Source organism: Spermophilus citellus (assembly GCF_964194105.1).
Source record: "Spermophilus citellus genome assembly, chromosome: 18".
NCBI lineage: Eukaryota > Metazoa > Chordata > Mammalia > Rodentia > Sciuridae > Spermophilus > Spermophilus citellus.
Genome location: NC_138200.1, coordinates 3,190,560 through 3,210,947, shown reverse-complemented (window position 1 = coordinate 3,210,947; position 20,388 = coordinate 3,190,560). Strand labels below are relative to the sequence as shown.

Here is a 20,388-nt window from a genome sequence, read left to right as displayed (position 1 = left end):
CCAGGACAGTCTCAGGTGCAGCCCCACCTGTCCAGGTGGTCTTCAGACTCCTGAGGGTCCTTCGTCTCCCAGCTCTGCACTCTGAGTGTGCCCTGTTCTCTCCTGTTCACCTCCTGGCTGCATCTTGGGTCCCTCTCTGGCTGTCCTGAGCCTGAAACAGCAGGATCCCGAGGACCAGCAGGACCAGGCCAGCCACGCCCATCCGGATGAGGTTCTGCACTGTGTAATCCTGGGGAGGTGAGGCTGGGAATTGGACACAGAGGTCAGAGGTTGGGGAGGCCAGGATCCCCACATGTCCACTCAGGGCAGCCACCTCCCCTGGCCAGGATGTGACCCTCAGAGTCCAGTCCTATAGATGAGAATCCTCCCGACTCCCCTGAGCTGGGGTCTGAGCTGTTCTGTTCTGGGCTGATGGTCTCAGTGGCTCCTGAGAACCAAGTAGAGGAGGGGCCTGTGACATGCGGAGCCCCGTCCTGCCTGGGACCCACCTCCTCGCCTCATTCTCACCACAGGACTCTCTGGAGCCCCTCTGCGCCCTTCCTGGTCCTCAGGGTCCCCTCTGCTCCTCTCCCTGGTCCTTCACCCTCTCTGTGCTCTGGGAGGTCAGGACTGGGTCTGAGTCACGTTGGAGCAAAGTTCAGCTGAGCCCAGAGCAACTGCACGACACCTGCAACTGTCAATCATGTGACAGGCACCAGCACCCCATCCACCCACCAAGGTATGAGGACACAGAGGCTCACTCAGGTCCCCAGCAGGAAGTAGCAGAGCGGGGCCTGAACTGGGGGGTCTGACTCCTAGTCTCCTTCTCTCCCCCAGAGCTCAGCCCTGAGCTGGAGGTAAAGAGCCTGACCCCCCGATGGCCCTGAGCCCTCCCCTGCTCATTGTCACTGTCACTGCACAGAGGGGACAGGGCCCTGCAGACTCAGGTCCTGGAGCTTCCCTGCAGGCCCCTCTCCCAGCAGGGCACAGCCAAGGTCAGCCTGAGAGGCACCTGAAGGTCAGGGCCAGGCCTCTCCTCTGCCCTGGGAGAAACTGAGGCCCAGAGGGGAGGGGCTGGTCCCCGTCAGCATCTCCAGAGGGGGCTGCTCCCCCTCAGCTCAGCCCTGCCCTGGAACCCACCTCCCACCAGAGCCCCTCACTCACCACTCTGGGGTCCTGGGTCCGTGGGGGTGAGGGGCTGGTCCTCAGGGCCTCCTGGGGTGGGTGGGAGGTGAGGGCTGGGCTGCCTGCCCCCCACTTCAGCTGGCTGCTCCTCCCCAGGCTGGGCCCAGAGTCACCTCTGCCTGGACCTCACCCTCACGCCTCCAAGCCCTGAGTCCTGGGCCCTGGGCCCTGGGGTCCCTGACCATGCTCTTTCAATGCTTTGTACACAAGTTTGGCTGAATTTGCAACTGGATTTTGTAATTCAGGATGATTCTAAAAATCTTAAGATTGCAGAAGACTTTCTGTACAGAGATCTCAGAGACTCACCAGCTGTTGACTTGGGTCCTGAGGGTGGGGGGCTGGTTCCCCCAGAGGGTCGTGGAAATGAGGAGAACAGGAGGGTGAGGGGTGCAGGCTGCCCCTGGGGACTGTCTCTGCCCATCCTCCTACACCTGCCTGGCCTCCCCAGGACCCTCCTGTGCCCACCTGCACCTTCCTGATTCCAGTGGTGGGTGGGTGCACAGGCTGGAGGACCCCGCTGGCCCCTCCTCTCTGAGGGGTGAGTCCCACTGGCCGACCCTCCCTAGGGCCCTCCCTCCCATCCCACCCAGAGCTGTCCTGGGCAGGGCCCTGGGGGAATCCTTGAGCTCACAGAGGATGGGGTCAGGGGTCACTCCCATGAGATGACCAGGTCCAGGGGGGCACTGGGCCATGACAGCAGGTAGGGGAATGAGCTGTGAGAGCCATAGCACCTGTAGGTCCCCCTGAGGGCTGGGGTCACAGCTCTCATGGAGAACTCTGCCTGGAACCATGGGGCTCGGTACTCTGCTCTCAGACGCAGGGGGGGATCAGCTGCCCCCTCCTTGCACAGGAGGAAAGTGTCCATCTTGATCTGTGACTGACACAGCAGGGTCACGTTCTCCCCTGAGGACACTGTGGGACCAGGCTGCACTGAGAGGGAGGGTGTGACAGGGAGCTGTCCTAGAGAGAGGAAGGAGGGTGAGGGTGGCCCCAGCTTGTTCTGAGCTGAGACCTCCCCAGGCCTCTCTCTGAGGACCCTGTGCTCTCTGTCTGTCTCATTGTCTCTGATTCTTCCTGTCCCTGTGTCCCCCTGTCTCTGTCCTCTCTGCCCCTCCCTGTCTCTCTCCTGAGACCCCACCTCACCCTGCCCATCACCTCCTGGGGCTCCCCAACAGGGCTGTGCGGAGTCTGGGTCCCTGACTGCACCCTCTGAGTTCCTCACATGAGACCAGGATGTCCAGGGGGTCACTGGGGGCTGACCACTCAGAGGAGAGGCTGTGTCCTCCGTAGCACCTGTACCGACCCCCGTGGGAGCTGCTCACAGGGCCCAGCAGGAAGTCGGCCTGAGAGAGCCCAGCCTGGGGCTGCTGGGCAGGGCGCTGGGGGAGGTCCTGTGCCCCCTCCTTGGACAGAGCAAATTGGTCATAGCCAATGTCAGTGTGACACTGGAGGGTCAGGTTCTCTCCAGGGGCAGGACAGGGGCCTGCTGGGTCAGGAGGGAGGGCTTCCTGGACACCCCTAGAGGAAGAGGAGCCTGGGCTGAGGGCTGGATCCTGCCAACCCCCTGCCTCTCCCCGTCCTGCCTGCAGGTCACCCTCTCTCACCCTGAGTCTCTGCCCACAAGGTCGCAGCCTCACCAAATATTGGAGTGAAGGATGGGAATTCCTTACCTGAGACCAGGAGGTCCAGTGGGTCACTGGGTTCTGACCACACCTGGGGTTTGCTCCTGAAATAGCCGTAACATGTGAATGTCTACCTGTCGGTGGGTTTAACAGGCCCCACGGGGAACTGGGCCTGGAACTGCCCACTGGGTTTTTGCTGTGAGTCCAGGGTCCAGGTGAGGTGGTGTTCTCCTTCCTTCACCAAAATAAAGCCGTCAAATTCCTTCCATGAGCCACACTGGAGGGTCACGTTCCCTCCTGAGGTCACCACAGGGCTGGGCAGGGCTGAGAGCCTGGGTTTGCTGTAGAATCCTAGGAGAGAAGGAGGCAGGTGTTCATGGCTCCCTCCTCCACCATTAATGGGCTGTGAGAGGGACACCTGGGGGCAGACCCCTTTCCTGAGGCACAGCCGGGGCTGGGACCCCTGAGTGTCCACTCACCTGTCACCACCAGCTCTAGGCGTTCACTGTTCTGTGAGAAGCCAGCAGGGCTCTGATAGTAGCATTGATACCCTCCTGCATCCTGCGCACTCATGGTGGGGATGGGGAACATGGCCCTGTTCCCTGGACCTTGTAAGGGTCTTCTGCAAGTGGGGCTCCAGGGTTTTTCCTTACTGAGACAGTTCCACTTGGCGTCCTGTGATCCCTGACACCAGAGGGTCACTGACTTTCCACGGGGAATGACAGGGCCTGGTTCCGCCCACAGAATGGGCTTAGGGATGGTCCCTGCAAGAAAACCAGAGGCTGGGTCCTGGCCTGTCCCTACCCCAGGTCCCACTGCCCTACCTTGTCACCACCCTCGGCCCAGGCTGCTCTCTTCTCTCCTGAGACCCCAGGGGCTGAGTCTGGGCAGGACGTGGAGGCTGCAGGGCACTCACCTGAAGACCCCCGGGGGCTCTGTTGCAGACTCAGCCCTGGAAGAGATGTCCCCGTGAGGAGCTGGCATCTCAGTGTTGGGGAGGATTATTGATCCTGGTGGTCACAGCAGCCATTTGGTACCATATGAGACTAAGACCTGAGGGCTCCCTGTGAACAGGCACCTGGGACCCACCCCACCCAGCCTGTGTCCCTCCCTCCAACCAACACTGACCGAGGCAGAGGAGGACAGGCAGGGTGGACCTCATGCTGCCTGCTCTGAAGACTCCAGCGTCCAGAGAGGAGAGTGCAGGCCCTGCAGGTCAGACAGCACGGAAGTGGTAAGCAGGGGCTGCAGCTGGCCCCTTGTCCCCAGAGCTGCGCACCCACCAGATGGGGACGGCCCCTCCTGTCCTGTCTCTGGTTTCCCCAGGGCAGGGCTCAGGGGGATCCCACCCCTTGGAGACATCTCAGTAAAGAGCTGAGTTCCCCCCCGACCCTGAGGCCCTTCCATACTGACCTTGATGCTGCCCAGCCAGGCCAGGCCCCAGGCCCCACCTGAGTCAGCCCCACAGAGGCTGAGTCCAACCCAGGATTATGTCCTCAGAGGATCCAGGAAGGGAATGTGGGGGTCACTCCTAGACCAGGTGAAACATGATCAGCTACTGGGCAGGTGGTGCCAGGCTGCAGAGGCCCAGCATGGTGGAGGCCTGCACCCTGCCCTCTGGGAGCTGGACCAGCTGAAGGAGCTCAGGGCTGATTTCCCAGTGCAGCCCACCATGGCGCAGCCTGTGCAGGAGCAAACCCCTCCCTCAGTAGCTCTGGTCTGTTTAAGTTGGTGGTCTCTGGTGTTTTGTTGCAGTAGCGCAGAGCTGACTGACACAGCAGCTGAAAGGAGCAAGCCCTCCTCCTTGTGCCAGGTCCCCGGGCTGCACGTGAAATGCTCTGTTCTGGGGTGTGGGGAACGATCTGTCCCATCTGCTCTGGAGTCCCTCACTCCAGCCTGTCCCACCAACAGAGCAGCTTGGCTGAGAGCTGAGGTGGGCGTCACCAACCCTGGAGCCTGTCTGTCCTTGTAGGAAAATGCTCTTCATCCTAAACTGAATGCTCCACACTGTGCCAGGTGGGGAGGGACCCTCCTGTGGTGTCTTGGGAGCTCTACCTGGCTCATCACTTCCTGTGTGTCCTTGGCTGCAGGGTCCGCACAGCAGGGAGGGGACGGCTGAGGGTGAGACTGCACAGGGGATGGAGGCCACAGGACTAGGGTGGCAGCTGAGGTGAGGGATGCAGATGTCACCTCCTGTCCTTCACGGGGTCCTCCCTGGGCTCTGGGTCTTCAAGGCAGATGTGTGGGGTGAAGGGGGAGCGAGGCCCTGGGCATGTTCTCCTGGTCTTCCATCAAGACCAGAATGGGGCAGGGGTGTGCCTGAGGTTGCTCAGCCCTCCCCCCTAGATCTGACAACTTACCCCACATCCCCCAGGCCAACCTCCTCCTCCCCATTGTCCCCTCTAATCCATGCCCCATCCTGCTGCATCGCCCTTCCACCATCTCCTTTTGCAGGTCACAAACCCTGGGCCTGAGGAGCAGGGAGGTGGGCAGCCAGTTAAGAGAAGTCCAGGGTCCTGGTGTCCACCATGGTCCTCAACACCCCACAGGTCAGCCTGGGGAAGGGGACCCCCACCTCTTCACCATTCACCCCATTAGCTCTATGACCCCGTCCTGGCCCCTTTGGACCTGGGTTTGATGGAACACCAGTGACAGTTAGCACAGAGGACAGTGCCAGGGAGACCAGCTACCCCATGTCCACTGAGGGAGTCAGCTTGGTGGCCCATCCTGGAGGACCTGGTGCGTCTGCCATCAGCACACCCCTGAGCACCTGTGCTGGTGGCTGTGTGAGGGGACCCCAGTGGCCTGCAGCGTGTGCTGGCTCCTGAGTCCCCAGCCCTCACCCCCCCAGCCACTCTCTCTATTCCAAGATGCACCCCCAGGTCCAGGAGCAGTGGGCACATCTGTGCAATCAGGGAGCCAGAAAGGGACGTGGACGTCTAGCCCAGGTCCATCCCACACCCCAAGTGCTCTTTGCTGCTGCCCTGGGAAGAGGCGGAGATTCTGGCCAGAGCAGGAAGGTCGTCCATCTCCTGTGGCTGAGCACTGTTTCCCCTGCAGCCCCTCAGCCCCCAAGGGTGCACCTCCTGGGAGCCAAAGAGTAGGTGGCCAGAGGTTGGGGACAGGTTCAGTGTGGGCTGCTGTGATCTCAGCTTGCTCTGAAGCCTGCTCCCTGCCGGAGTGGCCAGGGTGGGGCAGGGGAGGATCAGGGGCAGCAGGAGAGGGCTCATGTGGACACATGCTGAGCAGGGCTGCTCCTGGACCCTGCTGTTATGGGAGGACATCTGAATCTGTGAGCCCTCCCCAGCTCAGGGTCAGGAGGAGGCGTCTCAGCCTCACGTCCTGGTCAAGGAGTGGATTCTCCCTGAGTTCACTGACTAGGACACCAGCCCCAGGACTAGAGTCCAGTCTGTCTCTGACCCTTCCATGTTCAAGGTCTCTGTCACCTCGGCTCCCTGCCAGCTCCACTGCTGTGGCTCTGGTGGGGTGCCCTGTGGACACTGCGTGGACATGGAATGGGCTGGACCTCTCCCACCTGCGACCCTGAGCTCCAGGGGTCTCTGTGTGAGGAGCTCTGCGAGGGTGAGTCCTGGTGAGGAACCACTCACTGCAGGTGCCCGAGGGCCAGGGCACAGGCTCATGGGAGCTGTTGGGAAAGTCCCCTCCGGAGCTCAGCAGGAGGCCCACCTCCTTGGAGTAGCTCCCCCAGGACACCCTGTGGTGGCGTGGACGGGGCAGGGTCAGGGCCTGTGAATTCTGATAGAAGACCAGGAACCAGCGAAAGCGCTAGAGTGACATCCCCCAAATCAAGCAAAACAAGACAAAACTGAAGCCCATTTAAGATTCTTCTTCATCAGAAAGTGCTCAAGGTCTGGAGGTCACTTGCTGCTGGCCAGTCCCTGTGACTGCAGCAGGGGCACCCTGACCTCAGTCCCCTGTCAGGTGGAGACCCTCAGGCAGTGCCTGGTCCCCAGGGGTCTCTGTGTCCAGCACCAGAGCTTCCCTGCTCACCAGGTGACCCGCCCACCCTGGAGACCCCAGAACGTGATCACCTCGGCCTTTTGCGGATCTGGCTGAGGCCAAGGAGGTGTCCAGGCAGGTCTCAGAGGAGAGTGGGAGCGTCAGGGTCCAGCGTCCTTTTCCTTTGCTTCCAGAGGACCCAGTGCAGAGGGTCCCAGGTCCCCTCATTGTCCCCACACCTCCTACCTGGGAGAAACCCTCGTGTTTTGCCAAAACCGCAATCTGCGCCTGGGAGGATCCTCGTGTGTCCCTAGATCAGGTGCTTAGATGGAGCACTTGTGACACAACCACACAGAGGTAACCCATGTGAACTCTCTCCCAGGACTCTGCCTGTCCCTAGTGTTGGCCGTGGCTGGTCACCCTGGGCTCCTCAGTGCATGACCTCAGCTTCCCAGGGCTCCCCCCTCCAGCCTGGGCTCTGGAGGCCCAATGTCTTCAGGAGGGACTTTCCACCATGTCCTCTGCTGCCTCCCCTTCCAGGGCCCAGCAGGGACAGGAGGTGGGTGAATTGGGGCCACATTGGGGCCAGGATGCAGGAGCTGAACAATGAGCGGATGTGGTCACAGGACCTTCACACCCTGCAGGTTTGCTGCCTCTTCCCCACAGCAAGGTGACCAGCTCCTCACGCCAGGAAGGGCCGGGGGTGGGCAGCTGCAGAGGAGACCTGGGTGCAACCCCAGCCCTGCAAGTCCCCGCTCCCCCTCCTGTTGCCTGCCCCTGTGTGCACACTGCAGGCTCCACGTGGCCACTTACGTGCAAGGAGACATTTCAATATGTCTCAGCACCTCTCTTGGTCTGTGGGATCAATGGATTCCCTGCCTCAGCCCAAGGTGATGAGGGTGCTCCCATGGAGCATGAACGGGTCCCTGGGTGCTCTGTGTTCCTGCTCCTGTCGTGTCCAACAAGGTGTCCAGGTCAGGAGAGGTGGGGGACTTGACCTGCTTTGCATCCTGGGTGTTCACTGTCCCAGGTCCTTCCCTTTCCCATAACCTGGGAGCACGTCCCTGTTCAAGTGCCTCTGCCTTCTTGACCTCATGTCCTCTCATTCCTTTCATATCTTTTGTTTGTTTGTTCTGATTCCTTTGCGGCCCTGAAGGTGGACCCAGGCCCTGGGGGTGCTCTGCAGGCCTGTCCCATGAGCTACGTCCTGTCCAGTCCTTTTTAGTTTTTATGTTGAGTCATGAGGTTCCTAAGTTCCCCAGGTGGCCTTGAACTTGCCATCCTCCTGCCGTGGCCTCCAGAGTCACTGGAGTTAAAGCCCTGGGCCCCTGTGCTGGGCTGGTCTCTGTAATACCTTTTAAGGGTTCACTGTTTCCATCCATCTCCTCCGTCTCCTACTATAATTGAATTGAGTAAAGCATCCTCTTCTAGCTGATGATATTATTGCGTTCTTGTTGCTGACTTACTGTGTCGACTTTGAGAGATTCAGTTAGATAACCGCTCAGAGACCAGGGTGCACATTTGTCTCCGTCAGCTCTGGAGGATCTGTCCTCCTACCCTAGGTGCTTCATGGTGCTGTGTTCCCCTGTGTCTTTCATGAATGCCGGGGAAGTCCAACTCTGCTCAGTGGTGAGGGGGTCCCTTTGTCTGGAGGGATGAGCCCTCTGCAGGTGGCCACAGGAGTTGGCATGGTCCTGGGTGGGGCCCTTGTGACAGGGGTGGAGGGCACCTCACCTCCCACCAAACCTGCTGCTCCTGGTGCCCAGTGGCCGACTCCTCCCACAGTCCATTATCTCAGAGGAGGACGTGGACAGCACAGAGAGGGAGAAGCTCCCCCTTCAAAGCCCTGTGGGGCCTAGTGAGGCTTTGGGCTCCTGAGGTCCCAGCTACTCAGAGGCTCAGGAGCCCAGGGATGTCTTGAGTCCAGGAGGCCAGTCTGGGCAGCACAAGAGTCCTGCCTCAACAACAAGCAAACCCTCAGCAGGTACAGTGTGAAGGGCAGAGACCAGCTGCTGTCCCACTGGGTGGGGCTGAGTGACTGCTCCCCATGTCCAGGTCCTGGTGTCCACCCACCCTGACAAAGACACGCCTCCAGAACCAAGTGGAACCTGAAGGCTGTGAGCTTCAGAATCAGAATGAGACAGGAAATAATAAGGTCTGAACAAAAAAATAATGAAATAGAGAAATAAACAAATTCACAGTATCTATGAAACAAAGGGTCAGTCTTCATAAAGATAAACGTGGTTGACCAACCCTTTGCCAGACTGACCAATATAACCAGAGGGCAAGCCCAAAGGTGGACGAGGACACATCAGCACAAACACAGCTGAAATCCAGGGATCATTCAGGATTATTTTGAAAACTTATGTTCTAATAAATTGGAGGAAATAGAACATACAGACATATTGCTAGACACATTGGACCTACCAAATAGGAACCCACGGCTATAGAAACCTAAAAAGGACAATATCATGTGAAGGATTAACAAAAAACCTTCCCAGAAGGAAAAGCCCAGTACCAGATGGATTCTCCGCTCCCAGACCTTCAAAGAAAAACCAATGCAAAGTTCCTCCAACTGTTCTGTAAAATAGCGAAGGGGGCAGCCCTACCAAACTTAGTCTATGACGCCAATATTACCCGGATCACAAAACCAGATAAAGACACACGAAGAAAATAAAACTGTAGACCAATTTGTATGATGAACATAGATGCAAAACTTGGTAATAAAATAATAGCAAACCATATTCAAAACCCCTTATAAAGGCTGCATACGATGATCAAGTTAGACTCAACCCAGGATACAAGCTTGGTTCAATAGCCACCAGTCAATCAACATAGTTCATCACATAAGTAAAACCAAAGACAACAATCACATGATCATCTCAATAGCTGCAGAAAACCCTGGGGACAGAATCCAGCACACATTCACTGGCTCAGTGGTTTAATGATGGCTAGCATGCGTAGGCCCCAGGTTGAATCTCCAGCACTGCAAATAACAACCAACCAAACAAACAAAACAAAACTCTGATGAAACTAGGGACAGAAGGAACTCACCTTAGCATCATGAAATCCCTATGTGAGAAATCCAAAGCCCACGTCATACTGAGCATTGCCTCCAGAGTCAGAAACATGACAAGGATCTCCATTCTCACCACTCCTATCCAGGATCGTTCTTGAGAGTGTAGCCAGAGCAATCAGGCAAGACAAGGACATTCTAGGGATACAAATAGGACAGAATAAGTTCAAATATCTTTGATGACTGATGCTTAAAGGAACTGAAAACTTCACCAGAAACTTCTAGATCTGGTAAACATAATGTGACAAGGAATTTGCCAGCTTCTCTTCCAATAAGGAATTAATAACAAGGATATATAAAGAACTAAAAAGCGTAACACCTAAAAAACTAACAACCTACTCAATAAACGGCCAAATGACCTAAAGAGGCATTTCTCAGAAGAAGAAATGTGAGTGGCCAACAATCATAGGAAAAAAGGTTCCACAACTCTAACAATCAGGGAGATACAAAGCAAAATCACATGATCATCAAGAATACAAATAACAATGAATAGAGGCAAGAATATGGGGAGAAAGAACACGCATACCCTGTTGGTGGGACTGCAAAATAGCACAACTACTTTGGAGAACACTATGGAGATTCCTCAAAAGACTAGGAATAGAGCCACATATGACCCAGTGACCCCACTTCTTGGTGTTTATCCAATAGAACTTAAATCAGCATAGTGTAGTGATTCAGCCACATCAATGTTTATAGCCAAATTATGGAACCAGCCCAGGTGCCTGTCAACAGATACATGAACAAAGAAAATACGATTGATACACAGTGGAGTTCTACTCAGCCATAAAGAAGAATGATATTACAGCATTTGCTAGATATGCTAAAGATAAAAAAGGAATAAAAAAGAGATCTCACAAAAATAGAGGGAGACCAGTCGAGCAGAGTTGGGGACCAAGGATCAGGAAGGAGGGAGGGCAACAGGGAGAACCTAGGGAGGGAAGTGGACCGGGTCATGCTGTGTGCAGTGTGAACAGACCTGGATGCATATCAATTCATATGTAAGAGAAACGCACCAACTAAAGGTAACTTAGTAGAAAGAAGACCGACCAGTAGAGTGAAGGAAGGCAGGGGAGGGGGGTGGGGGAGGAGGGAGCCCTGGGGACTGACGTGGGCAGACTGCTGTGTGCACTATGAACATGTCAAATGAACCTCACTGTGGTGCCTTCCTACACGGCACTGGTGGATATTACACACACGGACTCCACAGCCCACGCAGGTTTGCAAGAGCTTGAGCTCACTGTTACCATGCAGCAGGGGCTTCTGAAACCTGGTATGCAAAGGGTGGGGGGTCTTCCCTGATCCTCAGCCAGGCTGAGCCCTGGGCTTCCTTCCTGCCCTGGGATCCCCGAGGCCCTGACACAGCTCAGGTCTGCACCGCCATCAAGGTGAGACCAGGGCTCTGCTCAGGGCACTTGGGGACTGTCCCTTCCACTCTGGCCTGCTCCTCCTTGGTCTAGTCTTTATCTACACTGGGACACCCTCAAGGTGTTAATGTCCTGTTTGGACTTTGGCAAATGCTCCCTTAGAGGCTCAGCAGGAGTGCGGTTCCCACACTGAGCACGAGGACACCCAGCTTTCAGGGTCTAATGTCTTTCCCAGGACAGACAGTGGCTCTTTGTGGAGCTGGTGGGACCCAGTCAGTCTGTAGCACTGTCCCCTAGATTGACAGTGAGGCCCAGGTCAGGGGACACTCAGCGCCTGTGAGCACAGGTCAGAAATGTCCCAGCAGCCGAGGCCTCCCTCTGTCTCTGGCTTTGCTCTGTCTCTGTGAGCTGGGTCATGACAGCCAAGGTTCGTGGTCGGAGATTAAAATGCACACCCACAGACAGCAGTGACAAAGATGAAGCACTTTATTGCAAGCTGCTGCTATCTTATAGAGAAAGTGAGAGTCAGTTATCTTAAACCAGGAAGCTCCTGGGGCCAATCATAGTAAAGGTCAGGTCATCACCTACGGCACACGCATATCCGCCTTGCTTAAGATTCATGGGGATCATGAACTGTCCACAAGTGCGGAAGATGGGAGGACCAATTAGAGAATTTTCAAAACCACTTTTTATCTGCCCACTGGCCATTTCCCTGCTGCCATATTGCATTAGGGGCTCCTTATCTGAAAGACCTGGGGAGTTCTTAGGGAAACTCCCAAGAGGTCATACATTCAGGACACACAGCACCTGCTCAGCCTCCTACCTCGGGGAGGGTAGGCCCAAGGTGGACCTCTCATCAAGGACAGGCAAAGCAAGGCCTCCCCCAAGGGCTGTGAGCCCTTGCTCTTACTGGCCTGTCCACTCCTCACTACAGAAATCCCACAAAAACATCACCAGTAAAAAGAAATGAAATGAATCCTTGTCCTGCACACTTACGGAAAACAAAACAGCAGCTTTCGTGACTGTTCACACCCCGTCCTGTGAACCTGTCACTCGCTCACCTGTTCACATGATGTGTGTGTGTCATAGCAGGTGCTCACCAGTGGTGTGTGCTTCCCCACGTGAAGATGGCCATTTACCCATAAATGAATTATAAGGAAAATCACTCTAACACATTACTATTAAATATTTTAATCTCTCATTATTTGTGGTGAGATAAATGCAAAATATTTCCATCCCTAATATTCTATTGACCAGTCCTTGACTACACACACCAGAGACACCTCCAGTATTAACAAAGACCAAATAGAAAACTTGCGGTTATTGAAATTTTCTATGAAATTCTTAGGGGTCAAAAGAAGAGCATTTCCCTCTCCCTCCCTCCCTCCCCCTCTCTTTCCCCCTCCCTCTCTCTCCCTCTCTCCCCCCTTTCCTCTCTCTCACCCTCTCTCTCTCCCTCCCTCTCCATCCCTCTCTCTCTCCCTCTCCCCCTCCCTCTCTCTCTCTCCCCCTAGCTCCGTCCCTCTCTCTCTCCCTCCCTCTCTCTCCCTCTCTCTCTCCCTCTCCCCCTCCCTCCCTCTCTCTCCCTCCCTCTTTCCCTCACTCTGTCTCTCTCCCCCTAGCTCCATCCCTCTCTCTTTCTCCCTCTCCCTCTCTTCCTCCCTCTCTGTTTCTCTGTTTTAAGGTGGCTGTTTAAGTCACCTTTTGCATCACTGTGACAAAGACCTGACATGAACAATTAGAGGAGGAGAGGTTTATTTGGCTCACAGTGTCCAATGCCGCAGTCTGGCTGGGCACAATTCACAAGCCACTTCTCAAGCAGAAAGGAACTTTATTTTTAGAACACACACACCACACCACACAGCTCTTCAGGAATCCCCTCAGAGCCCAACTGCCACCACCAGCTTCCCACAAGCCTCTCAACCCCGCCCCCTCCTCCTGTTTGGAGGCCGATTGGCTGGGTCACGTGGGCGGAGACAAAGGAGTCCCCCAATGAGCAGCTCCGGGGTCTGAAAGGGCGGGGGAAACAGCCCAATGAGCATCACCGCAGAGGAGCCAATCAGCTGGCAGCTGGAAGTTTGCTGGGGCCCCTTGGGCTGTGGCTCTCAACAGTCAGAGGCCTCAGTTCCCAGTGGCCAACCCCACTGCTCTGGGCCCCAGAGGGGGAGGGCATCATGGCAGAAGGGCCTGGGGCAGGAAAGCAGCTCAGGATGCAGCAACAGAGCAGCAGACACAGCGACTGCCCACCAGGGACCACATAGAAACCCCCAGGACAGCCCCAGGGACCCCTCCTCCAGCTGTGCCAACCTGCCCACAGTTATTGCCCAGTCACCAATCAGGGCATTAAGCCTGGATCAAGTTACCAGGTGCCACAGGACTCCTCCCCTGATCATGTCCCTCTGAAAGCTCTTGCATTGTCTCCTACGTGAGCTTCTGGGGACAAGTCACATCTAAACCATAACAAGTGCTGGAATTCTTGACTTCAGTCTTAAGAACAGTCTGCGTATGCTCATTCTGGAGACTAAGAGGTGTAACAGGCCGGCCACCAAGAAGGAGGCTGGGGCCTGGGACACGGGAAGAGAGTTTCTTGATCCTGAGCTGAGACCAAGACTGAACCAAGGAAAATATAAGAGTCAAACAGACTTAGAACATACTTTCATATCTGCTTTTTGAAATGATTCCTGCTAAGTGTGAATGTGGTCCATCAAGAGAAATAAGCCTGGGAGGTTAGGACACAGGGAGGTATGGCCTTGTGTTCTAAGGACTCCAACTTTGAGGTTTTCTTGTAGGGTCCCTACATTTGCTAGGGAAAGGGAGAATTCACGTTTGGATGATTTTATGCACTTGAATTCATGCCCATAGAAATAGAGCCCCAAAAGCAGCCTCAGAAAAACCATGAGGAGTGTGAGAAGGTAGAGGGAGAGTGAGTCAGTGAAGGGAAAGGGAAAGGAGGAGGGGAGAGGAGGGATGATCACAAGGGGATGCACCATCCTGCAGGGGGAGGAGGGGAGGGGGAGGGGAAGGGAATGGGGAGGGGGACGGGAGGGCGAGGGAAGGGGAGGGGGAGGGAAGGGGAGGGGGAGGGAAGTTAAGGGGAGGAGGAGGACAGGGGGAGGAGGGAAGGAGGAGGGACAGAGAATAAGGGAAAGGAGGCAATGGAGGAGGGAGGGGAAGAAGGAGGAGGAGGAAGAGGAGAGAAGGAGGGAAGGAGGGGAAGAAGAAAAGAGGAGGAGAAGGAAGAAGGAGGGCATTAGAGAGAGGGAGGAGGTGGAGGAAGAGGAGGGGAGGAGGAGGAAGAGAGGGAGGAGGAGGAGGGGAGGAAGAGAGGGAGGAGGAGTAGGAGGAGGAGGAGGACAGGGCAGTGGGAACCAGAGCCCCCGCAGGAGCATCTGGAGGGGGGTTCTCTGTGGACCCTGAGGACAAGGAGGTGTGAGCTGGGGACTCCCCCTCCCCCCTGGGAGCTGGGGGAGTGAGGTCGCCCTGCCGTCTGTCTGTCCCCTCCATGTCTCCATGCCCCTGGGTGTCCATGCCCCTCGCCCACCCCCTGCACCCCCTGTCCCTCCCTCTGTTCCTCTGTCTCTAGGTCCCCACGCTCTGCTCCCACTGGGCTCCTGGGTGGCTCCAGGTCTGCTGTTCCCCTTTCCACTGACCTTTCCTGAGGTGGGCAGGGGACCCCTGCAGGCTGCCACTCAGCCCAGGTCATGCTGCTGGACAGAGGGGTCCCAGCCAGATGTGAAAATCAGCAGGAAGCCAGGTGACATGGACCCCCAGGGTCACCCCAGCACATTTTGAACTTTATTGTAAGTTTCCTTTGATCAAAGTCACTTCATTTCTGTGCGTCACCAGCTGGATGCACTTTCCCGTCACACATCTGCTCACTTGCCTTGTGACTCCGCCCCTTGCCTGTTGGTGACTAGGAGAATAAAATGGCCCAACGTGGCACATGGTTGGGGACCAGTTGTTGTGACTGGGAATCAGGTGACGTCCAGCAGGTCTCAGATGCTGCTGGCCATGCATGTCAGGCCCCAGGCTGGCCGTGACACCCAGCTGCATGTCCATGGGCTGTCTAGTGCCTGCTGGGGTCTCCGTGTCCCTGTCCTTGGAACGTGGGATCTGAGTGGTGTCCTGGGCTAGTGGAAGGCCAGGGTGGTGTAGACACTGGACTCAGCTGGACGCTCCTGTCCCTGGGAGGAAGGAGGAGTGGCTGTCCCCTGCATGAGCTTGAGGTAATTCAGCTGGGCGTAGGTCACACCCTGGGGGTCACCAGATGCAGCCACCTGGAGAGAGGACAGAGTGGTGACAGGTGAGGGTGGTGCCTGGGGAGCTGGGGCCTAGATGGGACAGGACCCACATGACACCCTTCAGGCTGTCCTCTCCCTCTGATGTGTCCTTCATGACCAGGAATGGCCCTGACTCAGGGGATAAGTGGACACCCCACAATGGCCCTGATTCTGGGCACAGGTGACACCACAGGGGTCTTCATCTGCAGGGCTCTGTGGAGGAGACAGAGGCAGATGATTCCTGAGTCCACTCTGGCTGTGCCCCTCACCTCCCACAGGGAGCTGGAGGGACCTGCAGCCAGCAGTCAGCTCTCCATGCCCAGCAGAACTTCCAGGGGCTTCTCAGGCTCTGCCAGAGCAGAGGCACCTGCAGGACTGAGCCCTGCCCACCTCTGTCCTGCCACCTGTCACAGCTGCTCCTCATGCATCACCTGCAGCCACCTGGACTCGAGCCTGCTGGACAGGTCAGCCTGTGCCCACTGGCCTCACACTGCTGCTCCCTTGGCAGGACCCTCTTCCTGAGATGCTCTCAGGCCTGTCCCTGTGATGAGGGCTCTGTCCAGGTCCTCCCCAGGGAACCCTCCTTGACTGTCCAGTTAACCCTCCTGCTCCTGCCCATGGCCCCCGCCCCACCTGGCTCTGTCCTGGGTTCACAGCCGTCGCCCTGCCTGGTCTCCCCACTCCTGTCTGCCTCTGCCCCGTCTGTCTGTCCCGGGGCTGTCCTGTATCTGAGCACCAGACTGTGTTTGCTGCTGCTGTCCCAAGCCCCCAGTAGAGCCTTGCCAACAGCAAACCCCCAGGAGTCGGCCATCTGTGTGGCTGGGAGGGGGCCAGTGCAGGGCAGGGCTGTGGCCAGGTCCACGTCCTCCTCAGGAGCAGGTGCAGCCAGCTCAGCAGGGGGAGGAGGCAGAGGAGAGAGGCCAGCGCCCAGGCCTCAGGGCAGGAGGCCGACCAGAGTCCATCAGCACAATCAGCTGGGAGGAGAGAAGAGGGCAGCGGGCAGAGAGGAGGGCGGAGGAGACGACAGGTCACCTGGTGGCCTTGGGTGGCCTCTGGGGAGGTGACAGCAGTGCTGAGCCCTGTGTGACGAGAAGAAGGCAGACCTGTGAGGCCCACACGGGCTCTTGCTGGGTCACCTGGGTGGTCCTGCTGGTCGGGGTGACAACCAGGACTTCCCATCCTGTGTGCCCTGAGCACAACTTGCTGATTCCCTGGGACGCCACCACGTCTCCCCTCCCCACTCACCTGCCTTCCTGCATGGTCCCCGACACTGATGTCCCAGGAGGAGGAAGAGGGGCAGCAGGAGGAGGGGAACCGAGACCCCCACCAGAATCTTCAGACTCCTTCCCAGTCCTGGGCACGGTGTGGACGAGGAGCCACGCTGCTTACCTGAGCACCTACTGTGTGCCAGCCCTGCTGGTCTTTCCACCCGTCACCTCCAGCCCTGTCACTCAGGCATCATGGCACTGCCACCCACTCCCCAGGACAGATGAGGAAACTGAGGCTCAGAGGGGGGTCCCCTGCCCAGTCACCCAGCAGGAAGCAGCAGAGCGGGGCCTGAACTGGGGGGTCTGACTCCCAGTCTCCTTCTCTCCCCCAGAGCTCAGCCCTGAGCTGGGGGAAAGAGCCTGACCCCCCGATGGCCCTGAGCCCTCCCCTGCTCAGTGTCACTGTCACTGCACAGAGGGGACAGGGCCCTGCAGACTCAGGTCCTGGAGGCTTCCCTGGAGGCCCCTCTCCCAGCAGGGCACAGCCAAGGTCAGCCTGAGAGGCACCTGAAGGTCAGGGCCAGGCCTCTCCTCTGCCCTGGGAGAAACTGAGGCCCAGAGGGGAGGGGCTGGTCCCTTCAGCATCTCCAGAGGGGGCTGCTCCCCCTCAGCTCAGCCCTGCCCTGGACCCACCTCCCACCAGAGCCCCTCACTCACCACTCTGGGGTCCTGGGTCCGTGGGGGTGGGGGGCTGGTCCTCAGGGCCTCCTGGGGTGGGTGGGAGGTGAGGGCTGGGCTGCCTGCCCCCCACTTCAGCTGGCTGCTCCTCCCCAGGCTGGGCCCAGAGTCACCTCTGCCTGGACCTCCCCCTCATGCCTCCCAGCCCTGAGCCCCAGGGCCTGAGATCCTGAACGTTCTCTGCAGTGCCCTGGACACAGCTGAGCTGAGTTGGTAACTGGACTTTGTAGCTCAGAGTGATGCTTGGTGGCCCAAGAATGCAGGACACTGTCTGCACAGAGGCCCGTGAGACTCACCAGCTGTTGACTTGGGTCCTAAGGGTGGGGGGCTGGTTCCCCCAGAGGGTCCTGGGAATGAGGAGAACAGGAGGGTGAGGGGTGCAGGCTGCCCCTGGGGACTGTCTCTGCCCATCCTCCTACACCTGCCTGGCCTCCCCAGCACCCTCCTGTGCCCACCTGCACCTTCCTGATTCCAGTGGTGGGTGGGTGCACAGGCTGGAGGACCCCGTTGGCCCCTCCTCTCTGAGGGGTGAGTCCCACTGGCCGACCCTCCCTAGAGCCCCTCCCTCCCATTCCACCCAGAGCTGTCCTGGGCAGGGCCCTGGGGGAATCCTTGAGCTCAAAGAGGATGGGGTCAGGGGTCACTCCCATGAGATGACCAGGTCCAGGGGGGCACTGGGCCATGACAGCAGGTAGGGGGATGAGCTGTGAGAGCCATAGCACCTGTAGGTCCCCCCGAGGGCTGGGGTCACAGCTCTCATGGAGAACTCTGCCTGGTACCATGGGGCTTGGTACTCTGCCCTCAGCCGCAGGGGGGGATCAGGTGCCCCCTCCTTGCACAGGAGGAAAGTGTCCATCTTGATCTGTGACTGACACAGCAGGGTCACGTTCTCCCCTGAGGACACTGTGGGACCCGGCTGCACTGAGAGGGAGGGTGTGACAGGGAGCTGTCCTAGAGAGAGGAAGGAGGGTGAGGGTGGCCCCACCTTGTTCTGAGCTGAAACCTCCCCAGGGCCTCTCTCTGAGGACCCTGTGCTCTCTGTCTGTCTCATTGTCTCTGATTCTCCCTGTCCCTGTGTCCCCCTGTCTCTGTTCTCTCTGCCCCTCCCTGTCTCTCTCCCTCCTGAGACCCCACATCACCCTGGCCATCACCTCCTGGGGCTCCCCAACAGGACTGTGCAGAGGCTGGGTCCCTGACTGCACCTATGGGCTCCTCACATGTGACCACAATATTAAGGGGGTCATTGGGGGCTGACCACTCAGAGGAGAGGCTGTGTCCACCGTAGCACCTGTACCGACCCCCGTGGGAGCTGCTCACAGGGCCCAGCAGGAAGTGGGCCTGAGAGAGCCCAGCCTGGGGCTGCTGGGCAGGGCGCTGGGGGAGGTCCTGTGTCCCCTCTTGGACACAGCAAATTGGTCATAGCCAATGTCAGTGTGACACTGAGGGCCAGCTTCTCTCCAGGGGCAGGACAGTGCCCTGCTGGGTCAGAAGGGAGGCCTTCCTGCACACCCCTGGAGGGAAGAGGTATCTGGGCTGAGGGCTGGATCCTGCCAACCCCCTGCCTCCCCGTCCTACCTGCAGGTCACCCTCTCATACCCTGAGTCTCTGCCCACAAGGTCGCAGCCTCACCAAATATTGGAGTGAAGGATGGGAATTCCTTACCTGAGACCAGGAGGTCCAGTGGGTCACTGGGTTCTGACCACACCTGGGGTCTGCTCCTGAAATAGCCATAACATGTGAATGTCCATCTGTCTGTGGGGTTAAGAGGCCCCACGGGGAAGTGGGCCTGGAACTGCCCACTGGGTTTTTGCTGTGAGTCCAGGGTCCAGGTGAGGTGGTGTTCTCCTTCCTTCACCAAAATAAAGCCGTCAAATTCCTTCCATGAGCCACACTGGAAGGTCACATTCCCTCCTGAGGTCACCACAGGGCTGGGCAGGGCTGAGAGCCTGGGTTTGCTGTAGAATCCTAGGAGAGAAGGAGGCAGGTGTTCATGGCTCCCTCCTCCCCCATTAATGGGCTGTGAGAGGGACACCTGGGGGCAGACCCCTTTCCTGAGGCAGAGCAAGGGGCTGGGACCCCTGAGTGTCCACTCACCTGTCACCACCAGCTCTAGGCGTTCACTGTGCTGGGAGGAGCCAGCAGAGCTCTGATAGTAGCATTGATACCCTCCTGCATCCTGCGCAGTCATGGTGGGGATGCGGAACATGGCCCTGTTCCCTGGACCTTGTAAGGGTCTTCTGCATGTGGGGCTCCAGGGTTTTTCCTTACTGAGACAGTTCCACGTGATGTCCTGTGATCCCTGACACCAGAGGGTCACTGACCTTCCACGGGGAATGACAGGGCCTGGTTCCGCCCACAGAATGGGCTTAGGGAGGGTCCCTGCAAGAAAACCAGAGGCTGGGTCCTGACCTGTACCTACCCCAGGTCCCACTGCCCTACCTTGTCACCACCCTCGGCCCAGGCTGCTCTCTTCTCTCCTGAGACCCCAGGGGCTGAGCCTGGGCAGGACGTGGGAAGCTGCAGGGCCCTCACCTGAAGACCCCCGGAGGCTCTGTTGCAGACTCAGCCCTGGAAGAGAGGTCCCCGTGAGGAGCTGGCATCTCAGTGTTGGGGAGGATTATTGATCCTGGTGGTCACAGCAGCCATTGGGTACCATATGAGACTAAGAACCCTCAGGGGTTCCCTGTGAACAGTCACCTGGGACCCTCCCCACCCAGCCTGTGTCCCTCCCTCCAACACTGACCGAGGCAGAGGAGGACAGGCAGGGTGGACCTCATGCCGCCTGCTCTGAAGACTCCAGCGTCCAGAGAGGAGAGTGCAGGCCCTGCAGGTCAGACAGCACAGAAGTGGTAAGCAGGGGCGGCTGCTGGCCCCTTGTCCCCTGAGCTGCGCACCCACCGGATGGGGACGGCCCCTCCTGTCCTTTCTCTGGTTTCCCCAGGGCAAGGCTCACAAAGATCACGCCCCTTGGGGACA

General features: G+C 57.9%; 2 pseudogenes across 2 annotated transcripts; both read right to left on the bottom strand.

Annotated features, from left to right (window-relative positions):
• Positions 1–1,813: 1,813 nt before the first annotated feature.
• Positions 1,814–3,948, bottom strand: LOC308637255 (leukocyte immunoglobulin-like receptor subfamily A member 6; annotated as a pseudogene). The gene is made up of 6 exons (XR_014024353.1): positions 3,915–3,948; positions 3,703–3,738; positions 3,266–3,550; positions 2,835–3,137; positions 2,387–2,682; positions 1,814–2,124 (listed from the first exon to the last, which is right to left on the bottom strand). The product of XR_014024353.1 is annotated as a leukocyte immunoglobulin-like receptor subfamily A member 6 (transcript).
• An 11,644-nt stretch (positions 3,949–15,592) lies between these two features.
• On the bottom strand, positions 15,593–19,618 carry LOC308637254 (leukocyte immunoglobulin-like receptor subfamily B member 3; annotated as a pseudogene). The gene is made up of 6 exons (XR_014024352.1): positions 19,507–19,618; positions 19,075–19,377; positions 18,630–18,923; positions 18,071–18,363; positions 17,392–17,452; positions 15,593–16,819 (listed from the first exon to the last, which is right to left on the bottom strand). The product of XR_014024352.1 is annotated as a leukocyte immunoglobulin-like receptor subfamily B member 3 (transcript).
• Positions 19,619–20,388: the final 770 nt, after the last annotated feature.